The 26,643-nt window shown below is 41.7% G+C and overlaps 1 protein-coding gene across 1 annotated transcript in view; it reads right to left on the reverse strand.

Moving 5' to 3' along the window:
* Positions 1-2,949, reverse strand: part of LOC134205522 (irregular chiasm C-roughest protein-like) — a 169,718-nt gene extending 166,769 nt beyond the window's left edge. The window contains exons 1-2 of the mRNA XM_062680805.1: positions 2,934-2,949; positions 1,589-1,997 (exon numbers count right to left, since the gene is read on the reverse strand). The gene's annotated coding sequence lies outside the window, so the exon portion shown is untranslated. The remainder of the gene's footprint in view (positions 1-1,588; positions 1,998-2,933) is intronic.
* Positions 2,950-26,643: the final 23,694 nt, after the last annotated feature.

Below are 26,643 nucleotides of genomic sequence, written 5' to 3' on the forward strand. Positions count from 1 at the left end.
TGCGAAAGTGAGGAAGTGACAGGGAACTAAATTGAATTAAAGGATTCGAACAAGGCTTCTTGTGGATACTTAGAACGAGGCTAATGTGGTTTTAGTTTGGCCTCGATTGGTGGACCATTCCAACAAATAGCAGAATAAACCAGCAAACTTTTTCTGTTGTTGTATTGCTCGGGATGAAAGAGCAACGATTTCATAAATCTGCTTACTGTAAATGTTAAGTTTGTTAGACACAAAAGCAATATTAGTTTATTCAATTATTCAATTTTTCACACTAGAAATCATTCAAAAGAATTAAATCTAGTACCTTGATACAATTCACATTTAAGGATTGCTTATTTTTATTCGAAAGATTTTTGATATACTAAGCTAATTATTCATCATGTACGAGATGAGAGAGATTTCATATGCCGTGTGTTGAATTAATGTTGACATGCACCTTGGCTGCTGTTAGTAGTTTTGAGAACATTGATAATTTTAGTGCTTCAAAAATGTTACGTTTCCCTCTTATTGAGAATCTTCAGAAGACAAAATGCTGTTTACCCATGCATTCTATAGGGACAACACACCGTGCGTTTCCTTTTTATGATATGAACATAGCGTGGAGGCGCTTGGTTGTTGTGCGAAGGCGTTTTGCGGCACATATTCGTTATTCGAATGCGAAGGCACGAAAGTAGCATGAAACCTTATTTGAGATATCTATCCAGTTTTTAATTGCTTACTTACAAGTAGTTATATTTAGCCAATTTAGCTCAAACGCAATACAGATGTGAGTACTTGAGTTCGTATTTTATACAACCTTCAACGATCGAGAGTTTCATTGCTATCATCTTAAACATTTTATTTTAATTCGGACGCCTACGGATTTGCGGAAGCTATGTTTATCCAGGAATTCACCCACACGACAAAAGGAAGAAGAGCAGAACCCAAGGCCATACATTTGTGTTGCAAAAACGATGGTCTCTTTAGTCTACCAATTCCACCAAATTTTGTAGCTCTGTGCAAATCTCATACGGAACGAGCTCGAACCAAAATATTTCCAATATTGTGGAAACCGAGAAAAACTTCAGGCCATCGGTAACTGCCTGCACGTCAAAATGTTTATAAAACAACTACCGAAAAATCAAACACCACTTCTGTTGATATAGTTCTGTGCACCGACAATGCACCATTGTATGAACCATGGCACTACATCCATGCTCCTACTCCTTCACTGTCGAGCGAAACCGCACTGGCTGCAAGTGCATCACCGCACCGAACGTTGCCTGTTTCCAAAAACACATGTTTCCCAAATTGAGAACCGATCAAAACCACAGCAGCACTTATCCTCAGGTACGGTACGACCGGAGGCATCCGGAGCGTACACATCCTTTTGTCTATCCCATTGTCTATTGCACGCACGGCAAGCAACTATGCAAGGATGCACCGCTGGCTGCCTCGAACAAGCCAGATGAACCGACCCATCAATCGTGGTGTGTTGAAGCGAAACCCAACCGTTCTACCATGGCCCCTTATCGTGGAACTACTGCTTGGATTCCAACAAATGGTACCCCTGGTTATCGTAGCTAACCGAACGAAGATACGCACATACCTTGGCATCAATTTCGATGGTACACCGTACACCGAGTTGGTCCCGTCCAAAAAGGAGCAGATCCTTCGATTCACCAACTGAGCCCGTCTCGAAGAACTCAATTATCCAATTATTTCCTTTTTTTTGCGCACTGTGTGTTTTTTCGTTTTTACAGAAGACGCTTCCGACGCCGTATCAGATGGACTAGTAACTCAATTTTTCCCGTTTGGGTTTCGTGGACTCGTCCCATTCACTTGCCGATTTTTTTTCTACACTCTGCTCTGTTTCGGTTTCGTATTGGCACCTCTGCTTCAGTGATTAACTTCACATCTCTCTTTAATTTTTTGGCACAGTTTCACACTCGCACTTCTGGTCGTTTTGGGTTTCATGAATATTTTCCTCGTTGCGTGTCAGAGACAAAATAACTAAACTAAAAGCAACAACAAAGTTGGGACGAGTCGAGCAAAGGCATTAGCGAAAACTTTTCAATATCACACAAAATTTGAGAAGCGCTTGTATTCTAATTTTCCTTCCTGACGCTTCTCTCTTCGCTAATCGCACGTTTCAACTTTTTTTTTGCTCGATGTGTTTTTTCCCTCTCGAGGTTGTCGTTGTCGTCCTCGTCGTTTGGAACTTTGCAACCAAATCCGCAAGGACCGACAAGTCATGGATAGCAGATGAATACTCAGACTGGTGTTTTCCCTCGTTTTCCCGCGCGGGCGGCTGAGTTTTCACCTTCAAATTTTGTAGGTTATGTCTAACTTTTCCTCACCTCGCCCGCTGGCTCACCTTGATCCCCGTCACACGTTTTCAAATTCCACTCCTTGCACTCTGTTGAACTGCGAGTTGAGGCTTAAAATTTTCTTTTGTTTGCTCTCACTTTGGCCTCAAATACAGTTTCCCCGTTTTCGACACTACCTAGAACTCGCTATAGCATGCCAGGCCGCAAATATTGACAATGACACATACGGGTTGCCGAAAAACCGGACACACAAACTCTCTGAGGCTCTGTTTTCCGACTTTTGCTGGAAGTTTTCCTCTTTGGTTTTTCCAAGTATGCACCGCACTCTTCACTTCGTTCTTCCTCGTCCCAGGAGGGACCTTGTACACAAAAACATCGGATCGATTAGTGCCCGCTCGCTAGACAGTCCACTTGTTCTTCAACTCAAACCTTGTCCCGGGTTACTTTTGTGCGTTCCAACTGTTCTCCCAGTGAAACAGCTCTAACCAACGTGAAAAGAAAATCTACACAAGAAACGAAAACAGTGTTCTTTTACCCCACTACATGCCAAGGTGTTAGACCTACACGAAAAACCCCACTTGCATACTGCAGACGAAAACGGGCTCGTGAGTATTATCCTTTTACCTCAATGTGCAACTCCGCGAGATAACACGCCAGACACGACTGTTGTATGCTAACTAAATTATGCTCCAAATTTTTCACTGCGTCAACCCTCGTCTCGCGAGCGGACGCTCGAAAGCGGATCGTCTCCCGAACAGTGCTTCGGGCTGAGACCGAAGCGAAGCCGAACGGTGGACTTGCGCGTGGCGGAGCACTACCACCGACGTGCATTCCGCGTTGTGTTGCGGAGAGCATAACCAGCATCATCATCATCACCGATCGCTGTGAGAAAATGAAGAAATATGTTTTGCTTCAATCTCTGTGGACAGTGCCTAGTGCCTTTTAAACTTGACTCACAATCATGCTTTCAATGACTGGGTCGTCAGTGAATATGATGATTCCCGTGGTCTGAATGAAGCATGAACACACCAGGCTCCGTCGTTGGGATTCCTCCCCCTGAGTGCGTCGGTAGTGGTAATCGGTTCGCGTGTCACTTCCAAATATGTTGCACGTTGTTCTTGCTGCTGTTGTTGGGTTGCTGGAATTGGAAGAGGCGGTCGCGGTAGTTGATCGAGATGACCATGTGGAGCTCGCGCGCGAGTAGCAAACGAGTGGCGCTACATCAATTATGGCAGAGTGATGGGCTGACGGGAAAGGAAGGTTGTTCGTTTCGGATGACTTGAGCCGTTGGACGGATCATTGGAGTTTTTTTTTGATGATTGTGCTTGAACATGAAATCGGGAGTAAAGATGAGGAACGATGCTGTCTTTTAGAGCTATTTTTTTCACTTATGGAATCGATGAGGATGGTTTCTAAAAGCAGCATAATTAATTAGGATATCTTTCTCATCCGTTAAACTGTTGCTGTAGTTTTGGCATTAACATTTTAAGTGAGTGGATGGTGTCGATTTTTGATTGACATGGAACAGGTTTTATATTTATGGAAATCTTTGTTTTGGAATTGAACAACCCACTAAAAGCTATTCAATTTACTTGTGCTAATCGTTGGTAAGTAGATGTATCAATTATGACGCAAAACGATATCAACAGCTATATCAATGGTTTACAGGGGAATTCTGGATTTTTTTTAACTGTTTGCAAAAATAAAAAGCTATTTTGTGCAATTATTAATTTAAATGCAAGTTAACCAATGTTAGCTCTTGGATAAAAGGGAGGTTACAAATTACGTAACGCAGCTTAGTTATATTTCAGACCCTACTTCTAGTAACATTTTTTTAATTCAATGTATTTGCATAACCATGTAGGTACTGAACGATTTCCTCCCCGTGCAGTGTCACGTTTTTAGCGAACAGTCCCTTATATGAAAAATGTTGGTATTATGCGAAAGAATACCAGGAATATTTTAAAGAATAACATGAAAAATCTTGGTATTACTGAACTCTGGAGTATTGACAAGATTCTTATTTTTAGCACTCCGCCTGATTAATCCACCTAGCGGTATTGGTACATTTCTCGTGTATTAGATTTACTGAAAATTGTGAGTGAGATTCTTTTAACGTATTTTTGTGTATTTTTTATTTATTTTTTCTTGAGCAAGAGTAAACGGAAATCTGCAAACGGACACCTGAGGAGGTTAACTCAGGTAGTGTGGGGATGGGATCACCTGACCCACTAAAACCAAAACCCTTTCGCCAGTCCGTATCCCCCGGCCCGCAATTAAGCAATACATCAGGGGAGGACTATTGAGAACGCTACGCCTATGCTAACGCACTCGACGTTATAACGCAACATCGTCTTCAAGGGTGGTAACCTCACCACCTGTCGATTGCAAGCAATGATAGTAACCTATCGGTCTGTATCATAAACTCGCGTAGGAGACGAGCACCCCTACAACAAACGCCACGCGAAAACCGCAATGACCTCTATATCTACATACGGAGGTCCCCGCAGCCCACCCACGGCGTTCTTGTTGTTGGGGTGAGCATGGTGTCCACTGCATCACAGTAGTCTCTACTGCAGCTACTGGTTTTGTTCAAGACGCCACCAGCGCTGTAGTTTCGAAACATTCTGTTGAGACGCTGTGTTCACCGCATTCCATATAACCTCTTGCCGAGACATCCTCTCAACGAGGTTGTCCGGGGTTGTATCCATGCCGCTGACAACATCGAATCGCGGGCATGCAAACATCACATGCTCTGCCGATTCTACCTCACCTACACATTCCGGGCACTCCGCAGAATCTGCAAACCCAAACCTATGTAGGAACTTTTTAAAGCAGCCATGTTCAGACAACACCTGTGATAGGTGAAAGTTGACCTGACCATGCTTCCTACTAATACTAATTCAATTCGATACCTCCGGAATCAGTCTGTGGGTCCAACGACCTTTGACTGCAGTGTCCCGTGTTCTTTGTCATTTGAGCAACGAAGCTGCTCTCCACCTGCTCTCCTGTCGTTGAAGCACTCCACATCTTCCTCCAGAAGTATGTCTATCGGCATCATCCCAGCAATGACGCGCACCGCCTCATAAGATATGGTGCGGTATGCGCTTGCAACCCACAGACACATCAGCCGGTGTACCCTGATTTATTTTCTTAACATTGCACCCGGCCTCTAGTGTTTTGGACCATGCTGGTACGCCGTATCGGATAATAGTCAATGCTACACCCGCTATAAACCTACGCACCTGACTTTGCACCACCGGTCCGTTGGACATCATTCGCGATAAAGATTTTAATGCCAATGAAGCCCTTTGGCATACATAATCGACGTGGCTCGTAAAACTGAGCTTATCGTCGATCATCACGCCCAGATGCTTTAATGACCTCATGGAGTTAACTGTGCAGGTCCCTACGTTCATCCTCGCTTGCTGCAACCCATGGTGGTTATGCACCACAACAACCTCAGTCTTGTGATGTGCTAACGCCAACCTCCTTCAGTTGAGCCATTCTTCAACTCTGCTAATCGCGTACGAAGCTTTACATGATATACATGATTATACATGATATTTCACAGAACCAGTCCGAGCATCGATCCCTGTGGAACACCTGCTGACACTTCAATCGATTGCTGACCAGCGTCGGTGTCGACTAACAATATCCTGTTCTGAAAATAACTTTCCAGAATCTTGCACAGATAATCCGGGACTCTCAACTGATGCAGGGAATCAGCTATAGCTTCCACAGGTTCCCCGGGGCCAATCCGTAGGTCTTGGAAGCGGTCAGATCCGTCAATGGACCATTTTATATTCATACTTCGCTTCCTGATCGGAAACCATGAAAAAAGAGCCTTCGAATGACTGGTTTTGGTGCTAAAACTTAAATGTCCCTTTCCACAGGTTCCCTCGGGCCAATCCGTAGGTCATGGAAGCGGTCAGAACCGTCAATGGACCATTTTATATTCATACTTTGCTTCCTGATCGAAAACCATGAAAAAAAAGCCGTCGAACGACTGGTTTTGGTGGTAAAACTAAAATGTCCCCTTCCACAGGTTCCCCGGGGCCAATCCGTAGATCCTGGAAGTGGTCAGAGCCGTCAATGGACCATTTTATATTCATACTTCGCTTCCTGATCGGAAACCATGAAAAAAGAGCCTTCGAATGACTGGTTTTGGTGCTAAAACTTAAATGTCCCCTTCCACAGGTTCCCCGGGGCCAATCCGTAGATCCTGGAAGCGGTCAGAGCCGTCAATGGATCATTTTATATTCATACTTCGCTTCCTGATCGGAAACCATGAAAAAAGAGCCTTCGAATGACTGGTTTTGGTGCTAAAACTTAAATGTCCCCTTCCACAGGTTCCCCGGGGCCTATCCATAGATCCTGGAAGCGGTCAGAGCCGTCAATGGACCATTTTATATTCATACTTTGCTTCCTGATCGAAAACCATGAAAAAAGAGCCGTCGAACGACTGGTTTTGGTGGTAAAACTAAAATGTCCCCTTCCACAGGTTCCCCGGGGCCAATCCGTAGATCCTGGAAGTGGTCAGAGCCGTCAATGGACCATTTTATATTCATACTTCGCTTCCTGATCGGAAACCATGAAAAAAGAGCCTTCGAATGACTGGTTTTGGTGCTAAAACCTAAATGTCCCCAATCACAGGTTCCCCGGGGACATCCCAGCGACTCCAGGATCCGTTTATTCAATTGGTTTTTCATTCTTGACACTAGAGGCCTTCTAGAATAAAATCATAGTGGACGATCTATCAAAAAGCGAGATTCAAATGAAGTTGTGGCCTGACCCCTTTGATAAGTATCGATCGGAACCGATTATAAAGAAATCTCGCGCTTAGTTTCATAGGGGCGTAACTGTATTGATCGATTTCTCTTCGTCGATGTTTTATTTTTAATATTGTACCGAATCGCGCTAGTTTGTCGACGTTTTAATGGTTTGGTGTGATAAAGGATGATTGTATCTTGCACCAGAATCAATAATCACGGATGTAGCTTTTGAAACAATTGATTTATTAACAAAATATAAAATCGATTAAGAGAAATCGATCAATACAGTTACGCCCCTATAAAACTAAGCGCGAGAAATGGCTATATCTCACTTGATTCTGGTCCGATTCCAAATCTCAATATATGGTTCCAATCAGCAAGAGCCCTAGTTCATTTGTGGTTACTAATATTATTCAATTTTTAACCACAACTTCTCCTATAATCCACCTCAAATTCAGGGTTTTGAACCTACCTCCGAAAAACCCGGAATATCTACGGAATCCGGTGGCCATAGTCGGTTCCATGGACATACCGTCAAACTGCATTAATTTTCTGGTTCAGGCATGCCTGAATTGTCAAAATCGGATGATAACTAAGGTAGTTACAACACATCTAATTTTACCCAAAATTTGCCTATCCTAATTATTTTGCCCATCCCCTGTATCTGTTATGCTAGATATATAGAAATCAGCTTGAGTAAGTAAACTGCTGTCTCCTATACAACTAATCAGAACATAGATTAGGTTTAGTAGTTCCTCGTATTCTGCTTCCAAATTGGATATTACCAACCAAACAACTTTGTAAAAGATAGTAGCTTTCTAAATCTAACAGATTCCGAGATATTTCACCTAAAAAATAATTCCTTATACATTAGATTTACAGGCGGCGTCCCGAGCAGCACACATGTTGAATACATATCACAGCAACTTATAGGTCATCAGATTCAGTCACAATTAGGTTGCTGCAATTAGGGTCTCGCCGACATTTCTCACCAACACGAACGCACGGTTCGTGGTTGCAAACAATCCCATTTGATTTTGCCGTGACAACTGCTCGTGGTTGCAAACAAACTGAGTAAAAGTGTGAGTGAAATGTGCGTGTGCGTACACGCTCGCAGAAAGCCTAAGGTGCCCGCCAGAGTAAACGCGACGAGCGATGCGACGCGACGCGACTCACGTAAAAGAATAACAATCATTATCAACATCCTGTCAAATTGCACTGTCGCGTCGCATCGCACGTCGCGTTTACTCTGGCGGACACCTTAGGCTTTCTGCGAGCGTGTACGCACACGCACATTTCACTCACACTTTTACTCAGTTTGTTTGCAACCACGAGCAGTTGTCACGGCAAAATCAAATGGGATTGTTTGCAACCACGAACTGTGCGTTCGTGTTGGTAACCACCACAATCAGTTTCACTTGACTTGTGCTGCTTGGGTTATTTGGCTTGCGCAAACCTCCTGTCTCGTCGGAGGGTCGTCGTGTCAGGCCTGTTTAGTGTCCCACCTAACACCAGAACTTGAGCCTGCGCGTTTTAAGCGGCACACGGTCGCATAGGCGGAACCTGCTCGCGAATACATGCAGTTTTGAGTCTTATTATGAACACTTAAGCACATTTTTCACTTCGGAGGTCTTTATGGCATATGAATCGGGTAAGGCAAGAATAGAGTTTTCACATAACACCGCCAAAAATGCAAAATTTCAACGTAATCTCATTGTTCGACCATTCTAATGTCCTTGATCTGTACACCTGCCGAGAAATTTCTTTTTTTATGCAATAATAGCGAAATATCTCAAATAAAACTGCATGTATTAAATGTTCGGAATCTAAGTCGGTTCGGCATTTGAGTCAAAACGGTAGATTAAATTATTTTAAAATTTTATAAAATAAATTAAAATTTACATGTCACTGAACCTGATAATAACATTGAGAAAAGATTTCTAGAAATTCGGTAGGGAAAATAATTCAAGTGCGAGTTCTTGCTACAGAAATTATTCAGAATATATTGGCTGGGTCCATTAGTGATTTGGTTTGAGATAAAATGCCGAATGTCACGAGAAGTTTGGCATAAGAAACTTCCCATAAAACCACATAGCTGTTGATAGAATATAAAACAGAATTGAAGGTAGACCATGTTTCAATTGCTATGGAAAAGAAAAATAATTTGGATCAGTTGAATTTCATACATAATGTTTTCTCACCGTAGGTAATCTGCACTGTTAACACATCTGCTGCTAAGTTCTGCTGCTAACAGCCTCAACGCGAAGCCACGTCATCGGCAGATTACGGAAGCTAATAAACCGATAACGCTTAGCGCTTCTGGAATCTAATTCAAGCTGCCGGAAACAATCCTCCATATAGATGTATGAATTCCCACCGATTCAGCCCGAATGCCCTTGGTCGTTGTACATTTTAGCTATGGTGGATTATGCCCGCAGATAAAAATAGGAATTTAATGTGTTATTAAATGCATGTTTTACATCTAGTGTAATCAATGCACAGTACCTAATACTTCTCCTATTCAAACCACGCGCTATCTTGGCCGTTTCTGTTACCAACCGAATTGCTTCGATGGTAGAACGGCCTTTGCGGAACCTATACTGGTTGCTTGATAAGCCACCAGCAAACTCCGTATTGTCCGTCAATCTATTCAGGATCACCCTCTCTAACAACTTACCAGTTGTGTCGAGTAGGTAAATAGGTCTATATGCCGAAGGCTCTCCCGTCACATGCTCGTGTTAGGACATCGGATATCTCATCACCACTAAGGCATAGAGTCCGATTTTCCCACCGTAGTGATTTTTCCACTAGTTCTGGGTCAAACTGCGAGGTACGCCATCCTAGATCAGCCTTACTGACCCGCCTTGTGTTTGTTTTTGGGAGTATAGCTGACTATAAAACGTATTTCCTGATGGTCACTAGCAGTATACCCTTCGTGAACCCTCCATCCAGGCTCCACCGTCCATCCCACGCTGCAGAAGGCCACATCGATGCATGACTCGCCATTCGGTCCTCTGACCATTGACGCTTGGTCCTCGTTCAGCAGGACTACGTTACGTTCAGTACCGCTAGAGACTCTAGCACGATATGTGAACCGTTAGTGAACCGAGAAGCCGTGTGTGACCAGTACGTTTTTCACACGAAAAACACTTCCACTTGTTTGCTGGACAGGTTTCTGGATGAGGATAACGACCACAACGATAGCAAACTCCTCTAGAATTTGCTTTTCTCTCCTCCTCTGATTTGCCAGACGATGACGGTGGTTGATGGTGCTGGTCACGACGACTGCCGAATTTAACGGATTTGTCGAACACCTTGCCGACTATTTGATGCATCACACTTGCTTGTTCGTGTGCTGCTTTCATACTTAGATTGACCAAGCTTTATCGAACGTTAGGTCACTGACGGTGAGTAACTTCTTTTGAATACTTTTATCTTTCATGGCGCTCTGCTCCAAATTCACAAAAAATTGCCATTTTCTTCAACTGAACGACGTATTCCGCTATGTTCTCATTTTCTTTTTGGTCACGCTTGCGAAATTAAAAGCTTTATACCATAACTACCCTTTTCGGAGTGAAATGTTTTTTCAAAATGTCCTCTAAGTCGTCAAAATTTTTAGACACTGGTTTTTCAGACATCACCAAATTTTCCACCACAGCGTATGCATCCGGACCAATGTCGGACCAACGTATCTACTGAACGATTGAAGCAAATCAATCCAGTCGTTTTCGAATTATGCGGTTTCGAACACAGACCATTTCAATACCAAATTTTCAAAACGACTTGTCTTGTTTGTAAACAAAGATACAAACGTCGATTTGACGAATCTGATACAGTGAACGCTCCCTAACTCGATGTTTTCCCTTACTCGATGAAATTCAAAGTCCCTTGAATCTGGCATACTGCGTTCCATCCGTAAGTCGATATCACCCTTACTCGATATTCTCTAAGTCGAAACAATTTCTCAATGCATTTTCACCTTGTTATACACATTGTACTCTGTGTTTCGTCTTTGACTTTCTTGATAAGATACCAATTTGGTTTCATCGTTGCTGTTCATATTAATGCTGAAGTTGTGAAGTGCATTATCTTAATTTGCAATGGCTTCAGTTAAGATAGCTCAAATCAATCTTCAGCATAAAAGAACAGCAACGATTAATCTTTGTAGACTTATGCAAAATGGAAAATTCCAAGTGGATTTGGTGCAGGAACCCTATTTTCGCAAGGGTAGCTTCTACCTAGATAACCTAGTGAACCCGGTTTTTGCTGCTTTCAGTAAAGAAATGTCAAACTCTCGATCAATGCCGCGTGCATGTGTGCTTGTTAACAATGATATTGTTGCTACACTTATCTCTGAACTAACAACCAGAGATGTATGTGCTGTCACCAAGGAATGTAAAATAACAACATTGCCAATGACAACGACATTATCCTCTCTTGTAAATGTTGGGACAAACTCAACTCGCAATAAGCGTTTGTCCCAAACTGCAACAGAATAGGACAATTATCGCCTGCCACGCATTTTGAGAAGTAGTCGGTTTTCGATGATGTTTTTGGTTAAATTAGTATCAGTTATCATATATTAGACATAAACTTAACCATCTGTTAACATGATTTGCGTTTTACTTCTGAAATATACAAGTTATCGCAGTTTGAAAAGTTCACAACAATTACCTCTCCACCTGATCGATCCACCTTGCCCGCTGTGCACCTCGCCTTCTTGTTCCCGTCGGATCGTTGTCGAGAACCATTTTCACCGGATTACTGTCCGACATTCTGGCTACGTGCCCGGCCCACCGCAGTCTTCCGATTTTCGCGGTGTGAACGATGGATGGTTCTCCCAACAGCTGATGCAACTCGTGGTTCATTCGCCTCCTCCACGTACCGTCCGCCATCTGCAACCCACCATAGATGGTACGCAACACTTTCCTTTCGAAAACTCCCAGTGCGCGTTGGTCCTCCACGAGCATCGTCCAGGTCTCGTGTCCGTAGAGAACTACCGGTCTTATAAGCGTTTTGTAGATAGTCAGTTTGGTACGGCGGCGAACTCTATTCGATCGAAGCGTCTTGCGGAGTCCAAAGTACGTACGATTTCCAGCCACTATGCGTCTCCGAATTTCTCTGCTGGTATCGTTATCGGCGGTCACCAGTGAGCCCAAGTACACGAATTCTTCAACCACCTCGATTTCGTCACCACCGATAGAAACTCGTGGTGGGTGGCTCACATTGACCTCTCTTGAGCCTCTTCCTATCATGTACTTCGTCTTCGACGTGTTGATGACTAGTCCAATCCGTTTAGCTTCGCTTTTCAGTCTGATGTAGGCTTCCTCCATCCTCTCAAAGTTACGTGCCATGATATCAATGTCGTCGGCGAAACCAAATAACTGGACGGACTTCGTGAAAATCGTACCACTCGTGTCAATCCCTGCCCTTCGTATTACTCCTCCAAAGCGATGTTGAATAGCAGACACGAAAGACCATCACCTTGCCGTAACCCTCTACGGGTTTCGAAGGGACTCGAGAATGCCCTGAAACTCGAATTATGCACAACACCCGATCCATCGTCGCCTTGATCAACCGTATCAGTTTATCCGGAAATCCGTTTTCGTGCATTAGCTGCCATAGCTGGTCCCGATCGATTGTATCATATGCGGCTTTGAAGTCGATAAATAGATGATTTGTGGGCACGTTGTATTCGCGGCATTTCTGCAATACCTGACGTATGGCGAACACCTGGTCTGTGGTAGAGCGTTCACCCATAAATCCCGCCTGGTACTGCCCCACGAACTCTCTTGCAATTGGTGTTAGTCGACGGCATAAAATTTGGGAGAGTACCTTGTAGGCGGCGTTCAGCAGTGTGATTGCGCGGTAGTTGCTACAATCCAGCTTATCGCCCTTTTTGTAGATGGGACACACGACACCTTCCATCCACTCCTGCGGCAGAACCTCATCCTCCCAAACCTTGGTAATCACCCAATGCAGCGCTCTAGCCAGTGCTTCACCACCGTGTTTAAACAGCTCTCCTGGTAGTTGGTCAACTCCAGGGGCTTTGTTGTTTTTCAGCCGGCCGATCTCCTCCACAATTGATGCAACTGGCGGAACCCCCGGCAGGAAATACGTCTATTGTTCGGTTTATTTACCACATGATGAACCATCCCCTACGGATGCTTTCAAACGAGTTGTAATATATTGCACTTCAAAAGGCCTTCCGCTAATTGTCGGCAGTGATGCTAATGCTCATCACATCATCTGGGGTAGCTCGGATATCAATCTGAGAGGCTCCAGCTTGATGGAATACTTAAGTAGTACCGAACTTAGTTTACTTAACATAGGCAATCGCCCAACCTTTATGGTATCTAATAGAGCAGAGGTGTTAGACATAACCCTTTGCTCCAATAGAATCAGTCACGAGTTGACGAATTGGCATGTGTCAGATGAGGAATCGATATCTGACCATCGCTACATCTACTTTGATCATTTGAATGTTACTTCGCAGACCTTGCGTTTTAGAAATCCTCGTTCAACAAACTGGGATCTTTACACAGAGTTGCTCTCTACCAAATTTCATGGATATCTACCTTCTATAGAAACTCCTACCGACTTGGATGATGCAGTTGATACTACAACGTTGCACATCATGGAAGCTTTCGAAGAAGCTTGCCCTTTACGTTCTGTAAAAACCTCAAGAGGTACCCCTTGGTGGAATTCCGATTTGGCTAAGCTAAGGAAGCAGTGCAGAAGGAGTTGGAACAGACGCCATTCAGCAGGGACGGATTCTTTCAAGTTGGCTCGCAAAGCTTACAAGAAGGCTCTACGATCTGCTGAACGATTCGGCTGGAAAAACCTTTGTGCAAATGTTTCCAATTTGAGTGAAGCCACTCGATTGAATAAAATTCTTGCGAGATCCAAGGATTTCCAAGTTGGCGAAATTCGCAAGCCAAATGGCGACTACACTTCTTCTGATGAAGAATCGTTAGAACACTTATTTGATACGCACTTCCCTGGATGTGTCGATATAACATCTTCGGATGATCCTGATGTCTTTTCATGTAGCTATGAGTCTTGGGCTCAAGCACGTAGAATCATAACTACTGAATCGATTCAATGGGCACTTAACAGATTTGCTCCCTACAAATCTCCAGGGGAGGGTGGGATTTATCCCGTTCTACTTCAGAAAGGTTTCGAACATATCAAACATGTTTTGAAAAAGCTTTTAGTATGCAGTTTTGCTACTGGGTATATTCCCATATCCTGGCGGGATGTCACTGTAAAGTTTATCCCAAAAGGAGGACGTGCTTCGTATGAAGAAGCGAAGAGTTTTAGACCCATCAGTCTGACCTCATTTCTTCTGAAATGCTTAGAACGCATTATCGATCATCACATTCGTGATGACTGTTTGGCAAACATGCCTCTTCATGTTAATCAACATGCTTACCAATCTGGAAAGTCCACCGTGACTCTTCTACACAAGGTTGTGTACGATATCGAGAAAGCATTCGCTCAAAAGCAATCGTGCTTGGGTGCTTTCTTAGATATTGAAGGTGCTTTCGACAACGTGTCTTTCGATGCAATATTGGAAGCCGCACGTTGTCATGGGCTACCTATTATAATTACCAAATGGATTCACCAGATGCTTAAAAACCGACATCTCTACTCGACATTACGTCAAGCAGCGATTAGGAAATTAAGTGTCTGCGGATGCCCTCAAGGGGGAGTATTATCTCCACTTTTGTGGAATCTCGTTGCAGATACGCTATTGAGGTTACTCAATAATGGCGGTTTCCCTACCTATGGATTTGCCGACGACTATCTAACATTGATAGTGGGTTTGTGCATTACTACCTTATTCGACCTGATGCAAAATGGTCTTCAGGTAGTTGAAAGTTGGTGTCGCCAATATGGCCTTTCGGTCAATCCGAATAAAACATCTATTGTTCTTTTCACGGAAAAACGTAATCGTAATGGTATTCGTCCATTACATCTTTTTGGTTCTGAAATCAATGTAACTGATCAAGTAAAGTACGTGGGTCTAATTTTGGATTCAAAGCTTTCCTGGACTCCTAACATTGAGTTCAGAATCATGCGTGTATGGCTTTCGGCCAATGCCGACGAACCTTTGGTAAAACTTGGGGTCTTAAACCCAAATATATCAAATGGATTTACATAACAGTTGTACGACTAATTTTGGCTTATGGATGTCTTGTGTGGTGGCAAAAGGGGGAAGTGAGGACAATTCAGTCTAAATTAGGCCATCTTCAAAGGATGTGCCTAATGGCAATGACTGGTGCGTTCTCTTCAACTCCCACGGCTGCTCTCGAAGTTTTCTTCGACGTGGCCCCACTACACATACATCTCAAACAAGAAGCATTTTCTTGTACTTACCGACTATGGGTACTCGGTTTTATGGAAGAGAATCCTGTAAACCGCAGTTCTACACACACTTCGTTGTTACCGCTTATGGTTAATTGGGACAAAATTTTCCTTGCTCCAAGTGATCTCACACACGTTAGTAGTTTTCCTTATAGGACATTTTCAACACAATTCCCCTCGCGGGATGAGTGGACATCTGGCTATTTGGAGAGAAGTATGTCGGACAGCATTGTTTGTTACACTGACGGCTTCCTCCTCGAAGGTAGAGCAGGCGCAGGCGTCTATTCGCGTGAGCTGAGGTTGGAACAGTCACACTCACTGGGTACACACTGCACTGTCTTTCAAGCGGAAATATTTGCCATCATGTGTGGAGTGCAATCTGCACTGCAGCAACGCATTATGGGCAAAGTAATATACTTCTGTTCAGTGTTGGGTGAAGCTTTTGATCAACTCTTGGGCTGTCACTCAGCACAAATGGCATTGGAGTAGTCTGGATTCATGTCATCAAACAAAATTGTACATCCGGGAGCCATCTCCGGTAGTGGCAAGCTATTTAGCTAATCTGTCTAAACAGAATTGCAGTGTATTAGTCAAGGCCTTGACAGGTCACTGCCGACTGAACTATCACATGGCAAATATTCAACGCGTTGAATCATCTGTTTGTGATAGTTGTGAATCCGATTAACTTCTTATCATCTAATATGTAACTGCCCAGTCTATGCACAATTGCGCTTCCAAATATTTGGTAAACACTTACTTAATGAAATTGACTTCAGAAACCTGAATCTTCAGAGTATTTTGTTGTTCATAACCCGTTGTGGTAAGGAGTTATAAGCTCTTGTACGCTTATGCGTTGTATGCCCTCTTCAAGGGCCCTTTTCCAAACATTCCCTTTGTTCTCCCATCCACATTCCTTTCCTTTTTGTTCACTTCATTTTCCGTCAGGTGCGTGATGAAAAAGGCTGTGAAGGCGATGGCACAAATCTCCAAAATTGAGGTGAACGTGCCCCTGGAGCCGATGTTCTGATACCTGATACCTGAATGCATTTTCACCTTGCTAACTCGATGTTGTCCGAATCAGTTCACATGCACGATATAGTTAGATAGTTAGATGTTAGAAGTGAGAAATGAGAAATAGAAGTTTAGAAGTGAGAAATGAGAAGTGAAAAGTGAAGAGTTAGAAATGAGAAACGAAGAGTTAGAAGTGAGAAATTGGCAGTAAGAAGTGAAAAGTGTGAAATGGGAAGTGAGGAGACAGCGAGAAATGAGAAGTAAGAATTTAGAAGTGTGAAATTCGGAGTGCGAAGTGAGTAATGTCTTGTCTTGTCTTGTCTTAGCACATGCACAGCCAGTATTGAGAAGCATCCTGAAAATGTCGGTTGTATTTCCGAGAATTTTCTTGTCTGCATTATTATTTGCAGCATATCATAAATATGACACAAGTATCAAAACGGCCAGGCCCACCGTGCAGGCTCGAATTTGGGAGATAATCCATAACTCCCCGGCAATCAGATTATCTAATAATAAATAACATGATCTACGAAGAGTTTTGAATCTACGAAAGGAAGAAACGGGGACAGCCGTACACTCAGGAAAATCGACACATACTTTATGGCAAAAATCCATGTATTTTGAAATATGCATATCATGTGTCGGCACATACTTATTTGCATACAAATTCACACATGAATACTATGACCCACATGGTTAGTATGTGTGAACACTCATGCAATACATGTGGGCGCATGGAATATATGTGTCGAAAATATGGAATTCATTTCGCTACCCCCATTGCAAAAATCCATGTGTGAACTCATGAATATAATGAGGAGTTTTTTGTGAGTGTACCAACCGTTTCACATTCAGAGGGAAAGATGATTGACAAATCGTTGGGAGTGACTTTGCTAAGAAGATTAATGTACATTTACATTTGCCACAGGCGCTCCGTTTATATTTGAATTTCTTAACTGGAAAAGAACATTCTGATTTTTGTTTGATTTTTATTTTAGTTATCAATTTCGAGCATTTTTATAGTAACACTTTGAAACACGTGAATGTGCGTAGGTATAGAAGTAATCACAAGCATCAACTGGAGAACATTAAATATTGTTTCATTTTTCATTGCATTCAGATGAGACTGATATATGTACGATTTTGATTATGAGATCACCAGAAGTTGCTCATCGAAATCGAATACTAAAAACATCACTATTGTGTGATGCAGTGTAATTTCTGGTGGTTTACCAACGGAGAATGAATTATGAACAATCACATTCATATTATATGTTCATTATATTCTATATGGTACATGATTTTTTTTCTATTCGTTATATTCATTACATTTACCTTCATAATATTTCATACTTTCAGTATGTCTCAGGTATTTGATTTGATTCGTTACCATTTCATTTATTTTATTCATTATACTCATTTGTTATACAGCACATTTAATATATTACTTAAATTTCATAAACTATTATGCATACATTAAAGAAATTATCCATTATATCTATTCTACCATTAAACACTAAACATCGGAGTCGCACTCAGTGAGTGAGTAAGAAGTGAATAATGAAAAGTGAGAAGTTAAAAGTAAGAAATGAAAAGGCATAAAAGAGAAATGAGAAGTCAGTGAAATATAAGAAGGTATAAGTGAGAAGTGAAAATTGGAAAATGAGAAATGCGAAGTGAGAAATTAATAGTGAGAATTGAAAAGTTGTAAATAAGAAGTGAGAAATTTGAAGTGAGAAGTGAGAAATGAGAAGCGCGAAGTTAGAAGTGATTAGAAGAGGGTGAAAAATGAGAAGTGAGAAGTTAGAATTTAGAAATTTGAAATACGAAGTAGTAAGAATAAGTGAAAAGTGAAAAGTTAGAAGTGAGAAGTGATAAGTGCTACAAGAGATATACGACGTTATAAGTAAGAAGTGAGAAGAACGTAATGTGAAGTTAGAAATGAGTAATGGAAATAGGAAGGTGAGAAGCGAGATGTACGGAGAGAGAGTAAGAAGTAAGAAGTGAGAATTGAGGAGTGAGAAATTAGTTGAGAGAAGGGAGTAGTAAGAGAAGTGAGGAACGATGAATGATAGGTAAGAAACGAGATACTTTTTCTCTTTTTCTTTCTTTTTTTTCTTCCTTCTCCTGGCTTCCTTCTTCTTTCTGTATTATATTCCTCCACTCACTTCTCACTATTCAACATCTCGCTTCTCACTTCCCAATTATCATCTCTCACTTCTCACCCCTTGCTTCTGATTATTTAACTACTCACATACTACTTCTCACTTCGCAACTATCACTTCTCACTACTTATTTCTCACCACTCACTTCTCATTTCTCACTTTCCACCACTGCACGCATCTCACTACTCACTACTCTACACTCATTTCAAACTTCTCATTTCTCACTGCTTGGTTCTCGCTGTTCACTATTCATTTCGAACATCTCACTTCTCACTTCACTTCATAAGAAAACAAATTTCTACTATTTGACCAAACGGCATTCGGCCAAATATAAATGTGTTCCCTATCTCGATACCTCCTTAACTCGATGGCCCCTTCAATATCAAGTAAGGGAGAGTTCACTTCCACGCAAACTAACACAACGTTTACAAAAGCTCAGGAATGTATGATTTTTGTTTGTTTGTTTGAGAAACTACATAATATGTGAACGCACTTTGAAGAGCAATTATGGAGTACTGCCACCAGTTTTCGCACAGAAAGTTCCCCAGGGTGTTGAGTTTTGTCAAAAGCCAAAATCAGTCTTTGTTTTATCCCCAAAATTGTGTAAAATGGATAAATGCAATTTCTCAAACAAATGATTCATTTACTTAACTTGCACGACTTGAGCTCAGTATTCTCACATTGCATGTTTCGATGTTGATGAGCAAAATTGCTTACAGGCGGTACATCAGGAATATAGAACAAAAGTATCCGACATTTCAAGTGCATTATTTCAGTGAGCTTGCAATCCATTAGGTATAGATGTCAACGTAGCGATATATTGAGTCAAATCATTAGAACTGGATTCAAGGTTTGTCCATCTAATTTGAAAAGACAGGAGAATATTACTTCCTCACTTCCAGTGGTATAACACTTAATCTTGTTGATCTTGGGGCATATATGTGTGTTGTGAGAGAAAGAAGACTTCGTGTGGTTTACTCACTTCATTCATTGTCGAAAGTGTATTCAACGCTGGAAGAACGACAGGAGCTTGATTCAAACAGTGCATAACAAATTGATACTTCGGCAGAACATATGCTTTGTTGGATGGCTGAGCTGAACACCTGAAGTTAAGTTTCTAAATCTAAATTAAGCTTATAGATGTGGAAGTAGTTTGTTAAATTGGGATGTAATGAAGATGAGCAGTGCACTATATACGGTCTACAGATTTACTTGTAAAAGCAAGAATGTACAAACGACAATTAGGAAGTAAGCAAGGCACTCGAAGACTTTTCGGCAGTTAGCTGTTGGTATGAAGCTCTTGATTGTCACTATTTTTTGTGGAAAATCTTTATTTTGCAATTCTTTACCGTCTGATATATATGAGCATTCCGAAAACTATGTGAAATTGAATGAAATATAACTTACACGTCTACTGTTGTGTCCTCAAATGTCAGTTGACTCTATCATTTTGATGGGAACGATGAAATTGTTGTTCATAAGGTTCAGTGTTGAAATGTGCAACACGTTCTTAAATCTCAGTAAGGTGTTCGCTCCTCATAATTGCGATAGATCACTCATTATCCCACATACAACGGTTCCATAAATTTCATCACGCGCATCCGGAAATTTATCTCCCCGAGAAAAATAGAAGTTGAATCCTCCTCCGAAACCAAATAATTGCTCCACCAAAGCTCACGTTCCACACTGCAACGCTCAATTACTTCGGATGGGAAATTTTTCTGTTCATGTGAAACGCCAATTTCCGGATCTACGCCACAATCCGCCGCCCGCGCGGTAGCCTCGAAAAAGTCTATTCGTGGGAGAGACGGGGGATTCATTCTCATAAAACTTTGATTCCAACAAATTATGCCAAGGCCGAAAAGCAACAGAGCAAGAACGAATTAGGGGAAACTGGGGTAATATGCACCCCCGGGGCAAAACGACCCTTTGGCATTTTTGAGTACATTTTCAGCAGTTTTTCGATAGTATTTACTACAGAGCATGTAGCTCGGATCTCGAACTACCAACTCAGTAGTAAACATTCTAAAAAATATTCCTGGAACACCGCTAAAAAAGCCAAAAGGTCGTTTTGCCCCGGGGGTGCATATTACCCCAGTTTACCCTAAATTCGTCCCTGGTGGTCGTCGACGCTGCGGCTCTCCGGAGCTCACTTCCTTCGCCTCTATTATTGTCGAACATAAAAAGGAAGAAAATTGTTTTAATTTTCCTCTTAAATATTGCATTCCACTTTCGGTTCTTGTTCCATTCACAAACCATCGCATCGCGGGCATCAGACGAAAACGGACGTCCTCAATTTCTTCGCTTGCTTCTTGACGTCTCCGCCGATGCATACGAGGCAACATTTAGGAGCTCCAAATTCTAGGGAAAATTCTAATATTCTTGAATGTTCCCAGCTTGCGCAGCCGCTTGCTCTGTGCTCTGCGACACGGGATGGGAGCCGCCGACAACCGACGACGGCACAGCATAAAAAAGGAAGTTAATGACCTTCACGTTATAAATAAACCCCGGCCCTCGGCAGGGCAGACTCACTCACGAGACAAACACGGGCGCGGGTAGAAAAACTGCACTAGATTACAATGTGTTGTATTAGCGGCTCAGAGACGCACAGTGGGTTAAATTAACTAAATTAGGTAAAATATCACCTCTGGCAATCTATCTCACCTGGAAAACAGATACATTAAGAAAAGTCTTTTTCCTTTCGTTATTAGCAGAAATGGCTTTGCAATGATCTCGATCGATTTTTTTAGAAGACTATCTTTAGGGTTCCATACAGTTCTAATTGTCCTAGTTAGAATCGTTGGATACCGAAGCTATGGTGCAAAACGATGTCGTAAGTCATTGATTATTAACGTGATGAAGTATCAGGTTCTCAAAAATAGATGAAAGAATAGGTTTTTTTTTATGGTTTTTAATGCTATTTTTACAGTTATTCTCATTATTTTAACGCAGCATACAATCTAGCGAACATAACCAATCGTTGGTATGCCCTCCATTTTCGAAATATTCTAACAGCATACTGCTCTTCTCCATTATACGTAGGAAGTGTGACCCTACGAATCGTTCGACGATCATGATGATGCCATCAGCCGAAGCCAATAGGTACCTTTTTGGGGTCTGGTTTCCCCCACTGTGCAACGACCAGAATCGGTCTACTACAGACTACGTCAAACAAACAAACAAGACCCAAATGGGAAATGATCATTAGAGGCAAAAGGGCGGCAATGAAAGTGGCTTATGGCAGCGCGACCACATTTTCCCGTGCCTTTTCGTCATTAATTCAAATTTGTTTACTCCCAGTGGCACAGTCATACTGTTCTGTGTGATGTTCGGTGCCAGGCGGAGACTACGACCGCGACCAAATGTAGTGATTCTTCCTTGTCGGTTGCGTCATCCTGGCGACTTCGACAGGAGGGTGTGTTTGGGCCTTGTGACTTGGCTCTGCGTTTCTTAGTCTCACACCCTCGCATAAACATAGCTACGTTGCCGCGACGCGGTGTGGGGGATCTCCCCCTGCCTTCCTTCGTCATCACCTGGCAGCCATAAAACTATTTCACGGAAGTGTGCATGACGCATACTTTTATTTTATGTATACGGAATGAATTTGGCACTCAGTAATTATGATTAGTCATAGCATTTTATAAAGGAGTCGATAGAGTGGTCAATTCTAACGCCGAATACGAAAATGAATGATTCTCGATGCTGCACAAAAAAATGCATACCAGACCATCATCGCCGACGCCACACAAGCAATCAATCAAGCTTATCTGGTTGGAGCTCTTGACGGCTTACACTGCGCTAGGCACAGCCGAACGTGCTCAATGGCAAATGTGTCTGGGCGACAAGTGCATCCACATTTTGACGGGGCTCTCTAAGCTTATCACCCAGCCCCGGCAAGTGCAACGAACACGTGAGTGCTTCAGTGGGGTTATTGTTTCGCGTAGGAGCAGCTCAAGTGAGCAATGGCGCTCGAGATGTCGCTGCACAGGATGAAGAGTCCATTGTCTGTCAAATGAATTGCCACCGTCTTTATGCTGGACCATAATTACGACGCAGTATTCGAACTGTTTTTTTTATTTCATTCAAAGCAATTCAAGTTTCCGACGTAGGGTCGAATGAGTGCCTTTGAGAAGAGCCCTTATTTCCATAAGAAATTGATTTCGTGCAGTCACGGAATTGAATCATTTTAGACTTGAGCGAGTTTTACTTGCGGAAAGTTTTAGAAGCTTAGCATCATACAAGTAATGCAAATTTTGATGCAAATTATACTTACCGTTTTGCTTCGAATTGCCGGACGCTTCGAAAGCCGGACACTTCAATTGTTATTTGACTTTATTTGCCATCTTAACAAGTATTTCTTGGGTTATCAATGCAGGGAACGATTCTTGGACTTGAAACCATTTAACAAATGTAAGTAATCCGTGATCTGTGATAAAAACTTGAAAATTAGAGGTAAAAGTAGAAAGCATGTCATAATCAACGGTGAATTTCGTTTTTCTTAGAATACAGCTTAAGACTCAACATTAGAAAAACTAAGCTCATATTTTCTATATTCTATCATTTGCAAGCGGTATTAGTAATTTATTAACATAGTATGATAGCACTCTTTGTCATGAACTAGAGAAATTGCTTGGGAATTCATAGCTTTATAATTTTTATCACATTTTCTTTATGTCCGGATTTCGAGGCAAGTTTTTACAATTGCTTCGATTTCCGGACATGCTGAGATGATGTTAAATAACTGTTTATCAGTTAAGTTAATTGAAATCAAATGATTCGTAATGAGCAATCATAGTAACAATGTCATTAGATTTGAGTTGCTACACTCCAAAAGGAACATTGCTTGCTCTCAGCTTATCGATATATACTTATACACATATTGTAAATGGTATCACTTTATTAATTGTACACAAGTAGCAAAACTTGCCTTCAGTTTCTAGTGAAAGGTTGCCTTCAAATATATTTTTTTAACCATTCACATTTTTGTAGAAAAAAAAACAAGTTCGTAAAACTAGATTTTTTAACAGAATTGTAAAAAAGACACGTTGTGAACGAGTCCCGTCAAATAAAAAAAACTCAACATTTCTCGGACACGCCCGGCTTTATCAATCCGCATGAATTCATTATTTCAATCCTTGATTTCTAGAAGCAAACTGAAACGGTTTTCAAAAGACACATGAATACCACTAATTGCAGCTTACCCACGTTGACTTTGAGAGGTAGTATTGAAGAGAATATTTCATTACCCACAGACACGTAAAATGTCAAAATTTCTACATTGAAAAGAGAAAGGGGGGAGATTGTATGAAATTATTAGATTCCGAATGTTGTATATTGCAGTTAAATCCTCTTGCTTGGTTTCAAATACTGTTTTTTGGTAGTCCTGGTCAATCTCGGAGCAGAAACGTCGGATGGCACACTCAACCGGGGGATGCCAGATTTCCATACAAATGTGTATAGAAACCTTACCTTACAGATTTATATTAATCGAGAAATACGAATGCTATATCCTAGTTGTCTTTGTACAGATTAAATTGGCAATTTGAGAATCAATATAGCCAAACTCGAAGTGTCCGGAAATTCGAAGCAAAATTGTCCGGTATTTGAAGCATCCCTTATACTGTGTCCGGATTTCGAAGCAAGCGATGTTCAATGTTTTCGATTATATTAGCTATTTCGTGCATACAAAATGTCATTTTCAGTACACTACAGCAAATTTGATAAGTTAATCTTGACAGGGTGTGTTATCACTTAGTGTCAAGTACTTAATTCCGTTTGAAATATTGAACTGAAAATTCAGCAGTGCTTAGGTGTCCGGACTTCGAGTCAAAACGGTATAACTCTTCAATTATAGACGAATTTCGCGCCAACCCTTCTATGGGGCAGGCAGCACCACCTCAGAATCGAATGAAACTTGGTGGGCATAAGGATATGGTATTTCTAAGCCACTCTGCATACTTAGTTTTTCAAAAATTGTCAAGAGTAACATTTGATAAGGGCCTAATTTTTTTCATTGATTTTTCAAAAAATCGATGTAACTCTAAAATGACGAGACTTACAAAAAAGTGTTGTATGGCGAACTGTCGTGAAATTCCCAGAAGTTTTTTGGAAAAATATCCAAAAAATAAAATACTGATTTCTACACTGAAAAAAATTAGTTTTTAAAATTAAAATCGATATTACAAAAAAAACCTTATCTCAGAAATCGATGAAATTTTTTCTGCAGATAGGTATTTCAATTATCTAACTTTTCTGGGAATAATGTTTCTGTGACATATTTAAGGAAAAAAAGTTTTTCTAACAAAAACTTTTTTCATGTCCATATTGAGTGAAAATTTATCAGCGTGTTTTATGTCTACAGCGCCAAATATAGGTTCAGCAGCCTATCATCAACCAACGACACATTTTAGACGTATGAAAATTTGTTTAGGAAGCAATTTAACATAATCTAACATTAATGTGGGCCAACATTTGAAAAGGGTTTATATTTTCTTTGACTTTTTGTATCGAAGTAACTTAAAAACAATTGGGTTCACAAAAAAAACAAACAATTGCTTTGAAAACAGGCAATGTTGCCGAAACGAAACTGAAGTGATATTTAATTGTAATAGTGGAAAAAAAGATGTTGTTTTTTAGCAATGGCTAACCACTGATCGGTGTAATTTAGAAACCGTTATAAAGCCTGTAGATGAATTTGTATCACATTTTATTGAAAAAATTGAAAACTTATATCTCATGACAATATTTGCAAACAGCAATACACTTTTTTGAAAAACAAAAAGAGTACTTTAGGTCAAAGTGAAATAGTTTATTTATTATTTATTATCAGCCTAAGGCCGGAGTGGCCTGTGCTGCACATAAAATACTTCTCCATTCCGCTCGGTCCATGGCTGCACTTCGCCAACCACGCAGTCTGCGAAGGGTCCGTAAATCGTCCTCCACCTGATCGATCCACCTTGTCCGCTGTGCACCTCGCCTTCCCGTCGGATCATTGTCGAGAACCATTTTCACCGGATTACTGTCCGACATTCTGGCTACGTGCCCGGCCCACCGCAGTCTTCAGATTTTCACGGTGTCTAGAACGATAGATGGTTCTCCCAACAGCTGATGCAACTCGTGGTTCATTCGCCTCCTCCACGTACCGTCCGCCATCTGCACCCCACCATAGATGGTACGAAGCACTTTCCTTTCGAAAACTCCCAGTGCGCGTTGGTCCTCCACGAGCATCGTCCAGGTCTCGTGCCCGTAGAGAGCTACCGTAGCGTGTTGTAGATAGTCAGTTTGGTACGGCGGCGAACTCCATTCGATCGAAGCGTTTTGCGGAGTTCAAAGTACGTACAATTTCCTGCCATGATGCGTCTCCGAATTTCTCCGCTGGTATCGTTATCGGCGGTCACCAGTGAGCCCAAGTACACGAATTCTTCAACCACCTCGATTTCGTCACCACCGAAAGAAACTCGTGATGGTTACCCTCTCTTGAGACTCTTCCTATCATGTACTTCGTCTTCGACGTGTTGATGACTAGTGCAATCCGTTTAGCTTCGCTTTTTAGTCTGATGTAGGCTACCTCCATCCTCTCAAAGTTACGTGCCATGATATCAATGTTGTCGGCGAAACCAATCTATCTGGAAGAACTCCAGAGCGATGTTGAATAGCAGACACGAAAGACCATCACCTTTCCGTAATCCTCTGCGCGTTTCGAATGGACTAGAGAATGACCCTGAAACTCGATCCATCGTCGCTTTGATGAACCATGTCAATTTTTCCGGAAATCCGTTTTCGTGGATTAGCTGCCATAGCTGGTCCCGATCGATAGTATCATATGCGGCTTTGAAGTCATGAATAGATGATGTGTGGGCACGTTGTATTCGCGGCATTTCTGCAATACCTGACGTACGGTGAACACCTGGTCTATGGTAGAGCGTTCACCCATAAATCCTGCCTGGTACTACCCCACGAACTTTCTTGCAATTGGTGTTAGTCGGCGGCATTCAGCAATGTGATTGCGCGGTA

Source organism: Armigeres subalbatus, chromosome 1 (genome assembly GCF_024139115.2).
Source record: "Armigeres subalbatus isolate Guangzhou_Male chromosome 1, GZ_Asu_2, whole genome shotgun sequence".
Taxonomy (NCBI): domain Eukaryota; kingdom Metazoa; phylum Arthropoda; class Insecta; order Diptera; family Culicidae; genus Armigeres; species Armigeres subalbatus.